The 15,285-nt window shown below is 38.8% G+C and overlaps 1 pseudogene; it reads right to left on the reverse strand.

Annotated features, from left to right (window-relative positions):
- Nucleotides 1-12,355: 12,355 nt before the first annotated feature.
- Nucleotides 12,356-14,484, reverse strand: LOC100495543 (annotated as a pseudogene).
- Nucleotides 14,485-15,285: the final 801 nt, after the last annotated feature.

Consider the following 15,285-nt stretch of genomic DNA (forward strand, 5'->3'; position numbering starts at 1 on the left):
AAAATGTTGCAATTTGCCACATTTATCTCTCACAATTTCTTGATAAAGATCAGATAAAGGCAAATCACCCCAAATAGGAACACCTAAGGTCTACTGAACAGTTTGATGCCCAATATGCATAGATATACCAAAGTCTGCAGTATGTACTGACCCCAAAATGAAAATAGCGCATATGGATTTCTCGCCTGCCAACTCAGCTTTTGCACACAGAGCCCCCTGACAGCGTATTATGTGCAGTAACCCCCCCCTAACTATACACAGACCCCCAGAAAACCATATATTTTTGGAAAGTACACATTCTGATTAATTCAAAATAGGTAAAGTTATTTTTGTACACCAAAGTTACACCTGGCAAAGCTACGCTAAAAACAGACCAGGAACACTTATACAGGGATAAAATGCGATAAAACCACAAAAATTGTGCAAATCAGTGAAACAACAAAATAAGTCACATGACAGTGTAATTAGTGGTCAGAATATCTGATCCAATAGTCACGCTGTCAAAATAAACAGTTGTTAGGTAAAAGAAACTAAAAACAAAGTAGTAAATTAAAAAAAAACAACAAAGTGTTTGTGTATACATGTGTGTACATGTGTAAAAGTTGTGTGACAGTGTATAAGTGTGTATATGAGTGTAAATAAGTGTATAAAAGTGTGAAAAATGTATGTATGTATGTATGTATATCTTTATTCATAAAGCGCTACTTATGTACGCAGCGCTGTACAGTAGAATACATTAATACAAACAGGGGGTTAATAAGATAATAATAGATAAATACAAAGTATAACAATAAATACAAGATAAATACAGCTGCAATGTTAAGAGTCGAGGACACAAGAGGATGGAGGTCCCTGCCCCGTAGAGCTTACAATCTATATAATATACAATCTATAAATGAAAAAAAAACAAAACAAAAAAATGTATGTAAGTGTGTGTGTAAGTGCAAAAAAAAAAAAACAAAACCTTACCTGTCCTGAAACACCCGATCGCCTCCTCCTCCAGTCTGCAGTGGGCGGCGGCATTTGGGGGGAAGCAGGAAGCAGCAGACGCGATGCGATCACTCCGGGCGCCCGGAGTGATCCTTTCCTTCTCCTTTAAGTCTTGCCCCCTTTTTATTGAATTTCTGTGCAACTGGTGCAATCTCTATTGCCTGGCTACCAGACTGTTTATGTATAGAAAGTAGTCCCACAGAACAGGGGATTAATTTGCACAAGAAGTTATCTGCCAAACAAGAAATAATGTTTAACCCTTTTACTGCCAGCCATTTTGGTCAAAGCGGAACTTGTATTGCCAGACAGTTTTTGAACATTTTGCACTGTTTCACTTTAGGGGCCTTTCCTCGGGGGGACTTTTAGTTTACCAAGGAAAACAATATATCGTTTTTTTCAGAACAACCTAAGCTTTCAAAATATGGTAGAATTTTTGTGTAATTCCAATTCTGTAACAAGATATAGGCTTCTAAATGTCTAAAAATGCAAAAAAAATCAAATTTTCCATAATATAATCACACATACTAGAAACAAAAATTATTTTATGCACGAATATACAACTGATTTGGAAAGTCCCATGTCTCCTGAACGTGCCAATACCAAATATATATAGTTTTATGGAGATTTCTCACTTGTATAGGTCAAAAACTCCCAGCAGTACACTACCAAATTCCCAAAGCACTGCTCCAAAAAAACTGCATACTTTGGATTTCAAGGCCAAAATTCCACTAACAGAAGGTTTATCCCAGAAAATTGTACATTTTTGGAAAGAACAGATTCTGGGGAATACAGAATAGGCACAACTGTCTGTCTACTCCAAACTATCAAGTCGCAATGCTTTCCTAAAGTTATTGGTTTTTATCAAAATTTGTGATTTTTTTTAAAAATCGCTTCAAAGCTTCCAGTCTATAGTATCTTATCTCCTACAGGTCATAAAGTAACCAAATAAAACACCCTAAATATGAATGCCTGGGGTCCACTGAACAGTTTGATGCCCAATATGTATAGGTTTACCTAAGTATGTGGCATGTAGGGGCCCCAATGTGAACATACCCCAAATGAACTGTCATTTCTGTCATTTCAGCTTCTGCAAAATCAACACATTTACATCATTATATGTGGGATAAAGCTAGTAAAAAGTATGCTCACCCCAGAAAGTCATATATTTTTGGAAAGTACACATTCCCCCGAATCTAAAATGGGTACCCATGTCTTTCTACTCCAAAGTACCAAGCCGCACAGCTTTTCTAAAGTTAGCAATTTTGATGACATTTCCAAAAATCCCCTCAAAGCTTCCACTTTGAAGCATCTTATCTCCCACATAGCATTAGGTACCAAGATAAAACACCCTGAATTTGAACGCCAGGGGTCCACTGAACAGTTTGATGCCCAATATATATAGGTTTACCTAAGTATGTGGCATGTAGGGGCCCCAATGTGAACATACCCCATATGAACTGTCATTTCTGTCATTTCAGCTTCTGCAAAATCAACACATTTACATCATTATATGTGGGATAAAGCTAGTAAAAAGTATGCTCACCCCAGAAAGTCATATATTTTTGGAAAGTACACATTCCCCCGAATCTAAAATGGGTACCCATGTCTTTCTACTCCAAAGTACCAAGCCGCACAGCTTTTCTAAAGTTAGCAATTTTGATGACATTTCCAAAAATCCCCTCAAAGCTTCCACTTTGAAGCATCTTATCTCCCACATAGCATTAGGTACCAAGATAAAACACCCTGAATTTGAATGCCAGGGGTCCACTGAACAGTTTGATGCCCAATATGTATAGGTTTACCTAAGTATGTGGCATGTAGGGGCCCCAATGTGAACATACCCCATATGAACTGTCATTTCTGTCATTTCAGCTTCTGCAAAATCAACACATTTACATCATTATATGTGAGATGAAGCTAGTAAAAGTAAAAAGTACGCTCACCCCAGAAAGTCATATATTTTTGGAAAGTACACATTCCCCCGAATCTAAAATGGGTACCCATGTCTTTCTACTCCAAAGTACCAAGCCGCACAGCTTTTCTAAAGTTAGCAATTTTGATGACATTTCCAAAAATCCCCTCAAAGCTTCAACTTTGAAGCATCTTATCTCCCACATAGCATTAGGTACCAAGATAAAACACCCTGAATTTGAACGCCAGGGGTCCACTGAACAGTTTGATGCCCAATATGTATAGGTTTACCTAAGTATGTGGCATGTAGGGGCCCCAATGTGAACATACCCCATATGAACTGTCATTTCAGCTTCTGCAAAATCAACACATTTACATCATTATATGTGGGATAAAGCTAGTAAAAAGTATGCTCACCCCAGAAAGTCATATATTTTTGGAAAGTACACATTCCCCCGAATCTAAAATGGGTACCCATGTCTTTCTACTCCAAAGTACCAAGCCGCACAGCTTTTCTAAAGTTAGCAATTTTGATGACATTTCCAAAAATCCCCTCAAAGCTTCCACTTTGAAGCATCTTATCTCCCACATAGCATTAGGTACCAAGATAAAACACCCTGAATTTGAACGCCAGGGGTCCACTGAACAGTTTGATGCCCAATATGTATAGGTTTACCTAAGTATGTGGCATGTAGGGGCCCCAATGTGAACATACCCCCATATATACTGTCATTTCTGTCATTTCAGCTCCTGCAAAATCAACACATTTACATCATTATATGTGAGATAAAGCTACAAAAAAGAATGCTCACCCCAGAAAGCCATATATTTTTGGAAAGTACACATTCCCCCGAATCTAAAATGGGTACCCATGTCTTTCTACTCCAAAGTACCAAGCCGCACAGCTTTTCTAAAGTTAGCAATTTTGATGACATTTCCAAAAATCCCCTCAAAGCTTCCATTTTGAAGCATCTTATCTCCCACATAGCATTAGGTACCAAGATAAAACACCCTGAATTTGAACGCCAGGGGTCCACTGAACAGTTTGATGCCCAATATGTATAGGTTTACCTAAGTATGTGGCATGTAGGGGCCCCAATGTGAACATACCCCCATATATACTGTCATTTCTGTCATTTCAGCTTCTGCAAAATCAACACATTTACATCATTATATGTGGGATAAAGCTACAAAAAAGTACGCTCACCCCAGAAAGTCATATATTTTTGGAAAGTACACATTCCCCCGAATCTAAAATGGGTACCCATGTCTTTCTACTCCAAAGTACCAAGCCGCACAGCTTTTCTAAAGTTAGCAATTTTGATGACATTTCCAAAAATCCCCTCAAAGCTTCCATTTTGAAGCATCTTATCTCCCACATAGCATTAGGTACCAAGATAAAACACCCTGAATTTGAACGCCAGGGGTCCACTGAACAGTTTGATGCCCAATATGTATAGGTTTACCTAAGTATGTGGCATGTAGGGGCCCCAATGTGAACATACCCCCATATATACTGTCATTTCTGTCATTTCAGCTCATGCAAAATCAACACATTTACATCATTATATGTGGGATAAAGCTACAAAAAAGTACGCTCACCCCAGAAAGTCATATATTTTTGGAAAGTACACATTCCCCCGAATCTAAAATGGGTACCCATGTCTTTCTACTCCAAAGTACCAAGCCGCACAGCTTTTCTAAAGTTAGCAATTTTGATGACATTTCCAAAAATCCCCTCAAAGCTTCCACTTTGCAGCATCTTATCTCCCACATAGTGTTAGGTACCAAGATAAAACACCCTAAATTTGAACGCCAGGGGTCCACTGAACAGTTTGATGCCCAATATGTATAGGTTTACCTAAGTATGTGGCATGTAGGGGCCCCAATGGGAACATACCCCCATATGATCTATCATTTCAGCTCCTGCAAAATCAACACATTTACATCCTTTATGTGGGATAATGCTACAAAAAAAGTACATTCACCCCAGAAAGCCATATATTTTTGGAAAATACACATCCCCCCGAATCTATAATGGGTAAATATTTCTTATTGCTACAAAGTACCAAGCTGTAAAGCTTTCCTAAGTTTGCAGATTTATATGACATTTCGAAAATCGCATAAAAATGTTGCAATTTGCCGCATTTATCTCTCACAATTTCTTGATAAAGATCAGATAAAGACAAATCACCCCAAAAAGGAACACCAGAGGTCTACTGAACAGTTTGATGCCCAATATGCATAGATATACCAAAGTCTGCGGTATGTACTGAACCCAAAATGAAAATAGCGCATAAGGATTTCTCGCCTGCCAGCTCAGCTTTTGCACACAGAGCCCCCTGTCAGTGTATTATGTGCCAAAACTTCCCCTAACCATACAGTGACCCCCACAAAACCATATATTTTTGGAAAGTACACATTCTGACAAATCCAACAAGGGTAAAGAGTCCTTTCTACACCAAAGTACCAATCTGCAGAGCTTTCCTAAAGTTATTGGTTTTTATGACATTTCAGAAAATCGCCTAAAAATGTTGCAATTTGTCGCACTTATCTCACACAATTTCTTGCGTACAAAGGCAAGTCACCCCAAATAGGAACACCAGAGGCCTACTGAACAGTTTGATGCCCAATATGCATAGATATACCAAAGTCTGCGGTATGTACTGAACCCTAAATGAAAATAGCGCATAAGGATTTCTCGCCTGCCAGCTCAGCTTTTGCACACAGAGCCCCCTGTCAGTGTATTATGTGCCAAAACTTCCCCTAACTATACAGATCCCCCACAAAACCATATATTTTTGGAAAGTACACATTCTGACAAATCCAACAAGGGTAAAGAGTCCTTTCTACACCAAAGTACCAATCTGCAGAGCTTTCCTAAAGTTATTGGTTTTTATGACATTTCAGAAAATCGCCTAAAAATGTTGCAATTTGTCGCATTTATCTCACACAATTTCTTGCGTACAAAGGCAAGTCACCCCAAATAGGAACACCAGAGGCCTACTGAACAGTTTGATGCCCAATATGCATAGATATACCAAAGTCTGCAGTATGTACTGAACCCTAAATGAAAATAGCGCATAAGGATTTCTCGCCTGCCAGCTCAGCTTTTGCACACAGAGCCCCCTGTCAGTGTATTATGTGCCAAATCTTCCCCTAACTATACAGTGACCCCCACAAAACCATATATTTTTGGAAAGTACACATTCTGACAAATCCAACAAGGGTAAAGAGTCCTTTCTACACCAAAGTACCAAGCCGCAAAGCTTTCCTAAAGTTATCGGCTTTTATGACATTTCAGAAAATCGCCTAAAAATGTTGCAATTTGCCGCATTTATCTCACACAATTTCTTGCGTACAAAGGCAAGTCACCCCAAATAGGAACACCAGAGGCCTACTGAACAGTTTGATGCCCAATATGCATAGATATACCAAAGTCTGCGGTATGTACTGAACCCAAAATGAAAATAGCGCATAAGGATTTCTCGCCTGCCAGCTCAGCTTTTGCACACAGAGCCCCCTGTCAGTGTATTATGTGCAGTAACCCCCCCTAACTATACAGTGACCCCCAGAAAACCATATATTTTTGGAAAGTACACATTCTGATGAATTCAAAATAGGTAAAGTTATTTTTGTACACCAAAGTTACACCTGGCAAAGCTACGCTAAAAACAGATCAGGAACACTTATATAGGGATAAAATGTGATAAAACCACAAAAATTGTGCAAATCAGTGAAACAACAAAATAAGTTACATGACAGTGTAATTAGTGGCCAGAATATCTGATCCAATAGTTACGCTGTCAAAATAAACAGTTTTTAGGTAAAAGAAAATAAAAACAAAGTGGTAAAATGAAAAAAAAAAAAAAAAAAAGCAAAACAAAAAAAAAACCAAAGTGTTTGTGTATACATGTGTGTACATGTGTAAATGTTGTGTGATAGTGTGTAAGTGTGTATATGAGTGTAAATAAGTGTATAAAAGTGTGAAAAATGAAAAAAAAAAAAATAAAAAAAATGCTAAAATGTGTGCTGTAAGTGTGTGTAAATGTATGTAAGTGTGTATAAATGTATGTAAATGTGTGTATAAGTGTGTAAAAGTGTGGAAATGCAAGAAAAAAAAACTCCTTCCTCAGTTGGGCCGGCGCTGGGGGAGAGGGAGGAAGCAGGAAGCAGCAGACGCGATGCGATCGCGTCTGCTGCTTCCTGGAGGGTCCTGCGAGCGATCGGCTCGCAGGACCATGATGACAGCCCCCCTGGCACATTGCCCAGGGGGGCTGTCATTGTTAGAAGCCCTCTGCAGCGGCGGCACATGCCGCCGCTGCAGAGAGCAGCGCTTAAACGCCAACGACGTATGAGACACGTCGTTGGCGTTTAAGCCCTTTTACTGCCAGCACGTATGCCATACGTGCTTGGCAGTAAAAGAGTTAAAGGGATGGTTCACCTAAAGTCAACTTTTAGCATGCAATAGAATATCCAATCCTAAGCAACTTTTCAGTTGGTCTTAACTATATTGTTTTATTTGCCTTCTACTTTGGACTCTTTCCAACCTTCAAATGGGGGGTCACTGACTGCACCAGTCAAAAACCTATTGCTCCGTGAGGCTACAATTTTATTGTTACTGATACTTTTTATGACTTATTTTTCTATACAGGTACACTATTATCCATATACCAGTCTTTCATTCAAGCCACTCCCTAGTTACTAAGATAACTTAAACCCTCGCAACAAGGTAGCTGCTGTAATTCCAAGCTGGAAAGTTGCTGAACAAAAAGTAAAATAATTAAAAAAACCACAAATAATAAAAAATGAAGACCAACTGCAAATTACATCATACTAAACATTGACTTAGAGGTGAACCCCTTTAATAATAATAATAACACCCAGCAGCACCTATCTTAGCTATCACAGTGATAAGCAAATCTGTAAAATGCATTGAAATTGCATTTTTTTGTGCAACTTTTTTTTTACCATCCAACTTTTGCAGGGTGGTGAAAAATTTCACTCATCGAAATTAATGATTGAACACCTGCACCAGCCCAATAGATTAAATCCTACAGTAGCTCATATCTTTCCCTCTGCTAGTGGGCTATCCCACCCCAGCAGCCTCTCATTCAGACACCAGATTAAGGTCACATCTGGAAGTTGCTCCACCTATCTCAGTCTCAGGCTAAGAAAGTTACCTTTTCATATCAGCACTACAAATGATCGCCCAGTGTCACAGATTATCTCCTCTAACAGACAAGCACTAAAGCTCTCATGAGCTTTAGTACTTGACTGTTATGAAATAACTTCCATAGCCTCCTTTTACTTCTAGATATTTTCAAATTTATGAATTAGTTTTTGGCAGTGCTCAATTTATGCAAAATTGTTTCTCAAAAAACTTGATTTTTTGGAAATGTTCCCCGAAAAACTTGTATTTTTTGCAAATAACTTGTATAATTCGAGATTTATGTTACTTTTTTCTCGCAAAAAAAATTGTCAGGTTTGATCTGTCGAGTACCCTTGAGTCCTGTGGAAGGCTTCAAATACTAGAAATGTTGAATAGTCGCAAGAATAAAAGTGAATGAAGTATTATCCTCCCTCTTCAGTCTGACCAGAGGGTCTAGACAGGGATGTCCCCTATCCCCCTTGCTATTCTCCTTAGCCATAGAACCAATGGCCATATTAATTAGACAGAAGGAATCAACATAAACAAAGACCCTACAAACTTAATTTCCTTAAACCTCCAACCTCTTATACAACAAATGAAGAATACACTATCATGCTGGTCCACACTATCCCTTCCACAAATTGGCAGAGATAATATATGCAAGATGATATACCTCCCCAAATTACTTTCGCGAATTCGCCTTGCTACTTTCCACACTACAAACAATAGACCGTATACAAGCTGACTTTGTCTGGGCTCAAAAAGCTCCAACAGTAGCTAGGACTACGCTCCACGCACCAATCTCACAATTAGGATTAGCAATACCCAATTTTGAACTCTATTATCTCTCAGCACAGGCAACGCATGCCTCGAACTGGAAAACATTTAGCACTGAAAACCAAGCTTCTCTATTATAGTTACATAGTCATAGTTACATAGGGTTGAAAAAAGACCAGAGTCCATCAAGTTCAACCCTTCCAAGTAAACCCAGCACACACAACCTATACTTACCAATATATATACACTCACATACATAAACTATATGTACAACTACTAATACTAACTGTAGATATTAGTATCACAATAGCCTTGGATACTATGCTTGTTCAAGAACTCATCCAGGCCACTCTTAAAGCAGAATGCAAGTCAAAATTTAAAAAGCATACTGCCCATTAGTCCTCCTATTGTTTAGTAAAAACGCCACACTTTTGGCTCACCTAATCAAATATTTACTCAGTCACACTTACTTCACACTTTCTAGAACAGGCAGCCATCTCTAAAAAGGTATTCTCCCTTCCTTTCCCCTCCTTGCTTCATACTGCACATGTGTTTCATTCCCTCCCCCCCTCCTCTCTGCCAGATCCGCTTCTGATTGGCTGGTGGGCATGTGTAGCTCAGAACAGGAGACAGGATCAAGTTACACACATGTTTAGAGAATAGGAAGGCTGCCGCTGGCAGCCTACAGGAAGGGAAGAGAGATTTCAGTGATGTCACTGTAGGCTTCACACTGCTATAGGCTGCCAGCACCATATCTCAGAGAAGCAAGCAGGGATCTGGGAATTTATATATGCAGTAAGTACTTAAAAAGAATGTCTTTAGACTTACTTTTAATTTATATTAACCTTTCATTGTCCTTTAAAGGCATTAATAGAATCTGCCAACACAACATCACTAGGAAGGGCATTCCCCAACCTCACTGCCCTCACCATGAAAAACCACCTACGCTGCTTCAAATGGAAGCTCTGTTCCACTAATCTAAAGGGGTGGCCTCTGGTGAGTTGATCGTTTTTATGGGAAAAAAGAACACCCCCTATCTGCCTATAATCCCCTCTAATGTACTTGTACAGAGTAATCATGTCCCCTCGCAAGTGCCTCTTTTCCAGAGAAAACAACCCCAACCTTGACAGTCTAACCTCATAGCTTAAATCTTCCATCCCTTTTACCAGTTTAGTTGCACGTCTCTGCACTCTCTCCAGCTCATTAATATCCTTCTTAAGGACTGGAGCCCAAAACTGCACTGCATACTCAAGGTGAGGCCTAACCAGGGACCTATAAAGAAGCAAAATTATGTTTTTATCCCTTAAGTCAATACCCTTTTTTATACAAGACAGCACTTTATTTGCTTTAGTAGCCACAGAATGACACTGCCTGGAATTAGACAACTTGTTATCTACAAAAACCCCTAGATCCTTCCTTAGAAGCACTGTATTTTGGCTCCACTGAATCCCTACATCTTGCTTTATACAGGCCTAGTAAATGTCTTCCCCCCCTAATTCCCCTTTTAAATTCTACCAAAAAAGCCTGGGACATGATGTATAAAATCTCCAACACAAAAAACTCAATTTCACCTGACATACCTTTGTGGCACAACACCCTCCTAAACAACTTTACAACATTTGAAAATGGCGCTACATGGGCATGATCAGGGGTCAAACAACTCCATCACTTACTACACGCAGGGTCCCTAAAAACCCGAGCAACTCCAGCAACTACCTGCCCTGAAGGACCACTCAGTGTTCAGTTACATGCAAATGCAACATCTCTTCCACATACAATTTCAAAGCGATATTCATCCCATACAATACACGGCAGTAGAAAACGTAATCGCTGCCCCGGATAAACTGAAAACTCTCTCCAAAGCATATGCAGCAATCACAGCTCACAAACATGACCCCAGACCCAGAGTCAAACTCAAGTGGGAAACAAATGGTCTCCGTCTGGACCCGGATGACTGGGAAGAGGTGGTAGATAATCTCTATTCCCCATTAATAAGTGCAAGAGACAAATTAATTCAATTCAAAATTATACATAAAACCTACTTAACACCTAAAAAATTACACCAGATGGGTCGCTTGGAACACTCCAGATGCCTTCGCTGCAATGAACCTGATGCTGATTTTATTCACTTACTTTGGAACTGCCCAGACATCCAGAGAGATTTTGGCAACAAGTCATGTGCTTCGTAGCAGACAAACTCTCCTTACCTCAAGATCTAAACCCAATCACATGCCTCTTGGGCCTGGTGGACTCCCAATTACCCAAGACAACCTCCAGATCACTTATGAGGGCCTTTTTGTTGTATGCAAAAAAACTGTGGCTCTACATTGGATGGGTCCCCTACCTCCTACTTTAAATAAATGGATAAAGCTGATAAACTCTCAACTGGAACTCTACAGGTTAACTTACTTAGCCAGAGGATGCCCACAAAAGTTTGAGAAAATTTGGAACCCATGGCTCTCCATCCCCTACTCCCCCCTCCTCCCTTTTCTTCCTTCCCTCCTATCACACCCCTTGTTTATAAAAAAAAATCAATAAAAGTTGACTAAAAAATTGAATATTCATTGTCAGTCTGCATTTTCCTACACAGTTAATCCCATCATTGTTTTCTATTTCACCCAGTTTCAAGTGAAACTTAAACACATTATTGTTTTTTAAGAATGAGTGCCAATGCTCCTAAAATGGAGGCCCTCCTCTATTCATATTCCTTTTTTCTTGCAAATCACTACCTGGTTGCTAGGTTATATTGAACCCAAACAACCAGATAGCTGTTGAAAAGCATAATAATTCAATAATCATAAATAATAACAAATGAAGACCAATTGAAAATTGGCTCACAATAGCATTCTCTGCATACTAAAAGTTAATTTGAAAGGAACCCTATTTCCCCTATTTACCAGTCCCTATGAAATTGCCACCAATGGAACAGCTGTGTCTTTTAGTTCTCTTAATAACAAACTGTAATATCTTGGCTTAGTCATTTGTTATGCGGAATACTATTTTGTTTATTTCTTGACAATTACTCTTAATGGTCTGTTTCTTTGTAGTGGTGCAGGATTACATTTTAATATACATTATACATTGCATAATGACATATAGCATAGGTACAGTGGATATTGGCCACCCAACACAGCAATATAAAGCAAACAGATAGTTTATTCTCTTACCATTCTACATTTGTAGTTATCTCTTGAACTTCATTGATGAGCCTGTACTGAACAGGGTTTCAGCAAAGTTCCACATTGGGGCGTAAGGTTCTTGTATCCAGGCGTGTTTGTTCCATTTTCATTGGTCCTTCTTTGTCTGCTAGGGCTTTCTTTAAGATTTCTATGTTTTTCTCCTGTGAGCTGATCTCACTTATTACCTCAAAGTATTTAATTTTTAATGGAGATTCAGTGTTTCAGGAACACATATAACATAAATGATTTTCATAAGCACGGACCACGTCTTGTTGACAGTGCAATGATTAAGGTCTTATTTTGCTAAGAAATTCAAAGCATTGCAAATACTTTGTCTTCCAGTGTATTACTTTACTTGTTGATCTGAACACCTCTGCATGCATAAAGAACATATACTGTTTATTTACACTTTGCAGAAGTGCCACCAGTCACATAACTACTCTGCGCTCGCCCCCCCCCCTCAAAAAAATCTTGAAAGGGGCCCTGTGCCCTGACACGCCCACCCATTGCCCTGATGTGTCCCACCCACTTCCATAAAAATTCCTGCTTTCCACACACTCTCCTACCTCAGAGCCAAAGTAGAGTGAGGATTTAAATATAACCCTGCTGTCTGAGCCCCACCTGCGACCTCTGCGTGTACTTCTTCTATTGTTATGCCTCTGAGTGCCACATTGCATTTGGATAGCAAAACCAGCCCCAACCAAGGATGAATCCAGTACACAAAAATATTGCAATGGTACCTTAGCCAGATGCTCTTCCAACTTATTTTTAGCATCTTTTGTCTCCTGTATGCAATTTTTCGCACTGCTTGCATATATCACTGGCTGTCTCAGACAAGATGCCATCAATCAAAGATCGCAGCGTTACTGCATTGTTTCTCCGTTTCTCAGCTTTTACAATATTAGTATTGGTAAAATCCTCCCATTCAATGGGTGTCACAGAACTGCAAATAATATGCAATAAAATCTGTTAACTGCCAAAGCTAAATGAACCATATATATTGACACTGAAAATTATTTATAGCATTTAATGGAAACTAAAGCCCCTCAACAATGCTTTTTATAATAGACTCTTACTGGGTTGCTGAATAATATTGCCTGTACAGCTGACCTCTGCAGCTAAAGCTATAGCTCTGCTCTTGGCTTTACGGTGGTTCAGCCTTCTGGGTATCTGGTATGTATTCATACCAGCTTAGTGCTTGGGAAATCATAGGGATCATTTAGGCAGTTGTGTTGGGCAAATATAACTTGCCCATTTATTGAAGATACTTGCACCAAAATGTGCTCCATGGAGTTTTGTATAGTTATGCTCGGTGCCACTCGGTTACATATTGAACACTGTCCAACAAATATGACACAAATGTGCCGAAAAGTACGGATTGTATCACTTTTACACGTCTGACACAATGTACCCAATGAATACTGCAGCTGATGAGTAAAGATTTGTGCACATGCGCTTGCATTTGGATTTAAATCTGACTTAACTGTGTCAGGTGCATCACCCCCTTTGCTAAAATTATAGTATTATGGGTAAAAAACATTGTGACTTGCACTTGAAATTGCACTTGCAGTTGTAAATAAACCCTTATATTTCTGATTGGGTCACTCATATCCAAGGCAAGCTCTTGAGCTGTTAGATTTTGTAGTGGGGGGTGGGAACCAATAATAAAGATTGGACTAAAGGTATTCAATGAGAGGCAGCATTATAGTGTGTGAAAATGCCATTTAGCAGACAGTAAGATAATAAAATAGGGCAGTGCCTCAACTGTAGAAAGAGGGGATTAAAGGAGGAAATTTGCAGCAGACTAGAACAAGTAACTTGCTTACTTTGCTTCGATTCTCACAGTATTAGCACTGTAGCCAATGTCAGGACTGTTGTTTGTTAAACCTGCACAGTGGTTATCAATTTTAAGCGCTTGGAATTTGTCTTTCAGGTCTTTCTCCAGTGAATATTTAGCTGAAAGGCTCATTCTATAAAGGTTAAAAAAATGTTAAATTCTACTAAGTCACATTGACCTTTGTAAAAATATGCAATATACAATGAGTTACTACAGACTTTTACAAGTGAATAAATAATAACAATCTCAATGTTGCCTCACAGTTAATCACCTTTCCCTCTAGCAGAGTCAATGGCACTGTCATACACAAAGCATTTAAAATTTCAAGCCAGTGAAAAGCAAAATATAAAGTATATTCAAAAACTTTAACCCCCCCAGTTGAATAGCTTCGGATTAAAAAGAACTCACCTGATTTGCTCTGCAATTTGTTCTATTGTACTCTAATAAAGTCATTACTCCCTGGATCACGTCTACTGCTTTGATGAGTTCCTGTTCTGCCTCGTCATGAACCAAGTCAATGCCAACTCTTTTCTCTCTGTAATAGGGATGGCAGCTTATAATCGATTTAAAGAAATATACATGAAAAATCATTCCAGTCTTAATTCTTACAAGGTCGTTGAAACTAATTACCAGTCCATTGTATTAACAAATTCTTCCCTTCCTCCAGCTTTGGCCTTTGTTAGACTATGGGATAAAGAGCAGCTTATTATACAGAGGCTTCTCAGTGGACTTTAATTTTTGTTAGTCACCTTGTAAGAACCAGGAAGTTGGAATGGGACTTTACTTTCAGTTTTAGTCTTTGATCTGTTTAATTGCACACGCTCCTGGTCTTCATTGCCTGGTAACAAAGAGCTGCTCCCTAGGTTTTAATATCTTTCTATTACAAAAAGGGTGTATATAGTTATGAATCTTGTTAAATAGATAAAACACTTCCTGACAGAAGGGCTGGCAACAAAACTGGAATGACGTAGATTTGCTGCTTAAAATATGCTATTTATTTAAGAATTTAATACCGGTATGGGACCCGTTATCCAGAATGCTCAGGACCAAGGGTATTCCGGATAAGGGGTCTTTCAGTAATTTGGATCTCCATACCTTAAGTCTACTAAAAAAACAATAAAACATGAATTAAACCCAATAGGATTGTTTTACATCCAATAAGGATTATTTATATCTTAGTTGGCATCAATTACAGGGTACTGTTTTATTATTACAGAGAAAAAGGAAATCAGTTTTAAAATTCTGAATTATTTGATTAAAATGGAGTCTATGGGAGACAGGCTTTCCGTAATTCGGAGCTTTCTGGATAATCAACATTTTGTAACCAACATTTTGTAGTAAAGACTGCATCCCCCATAACTAGAATTTTTGTTCAGGTAATGAGATCACTCGCCTACGTACAGAAACATAACTGAGAATTTTAAAGATTGTTTTTACTG

The sequence above is a fragment of the Xenopus tropicalis genome, chromosome 6 (assembly GCF_000004195.4).
Source record: "Xenopus tropicalis strain Nigerian chromosome 6, UCB_Xtro_10.0, whole genome shotgun sequence".
In the NCBI taxonomy this organism is placed as follows: domain Eukaryota; kingdom Metazoa; phylum Chordata; class Amphibia; order Anura; family Pipidae; genus Xenopus; species Xenopus tropicalis.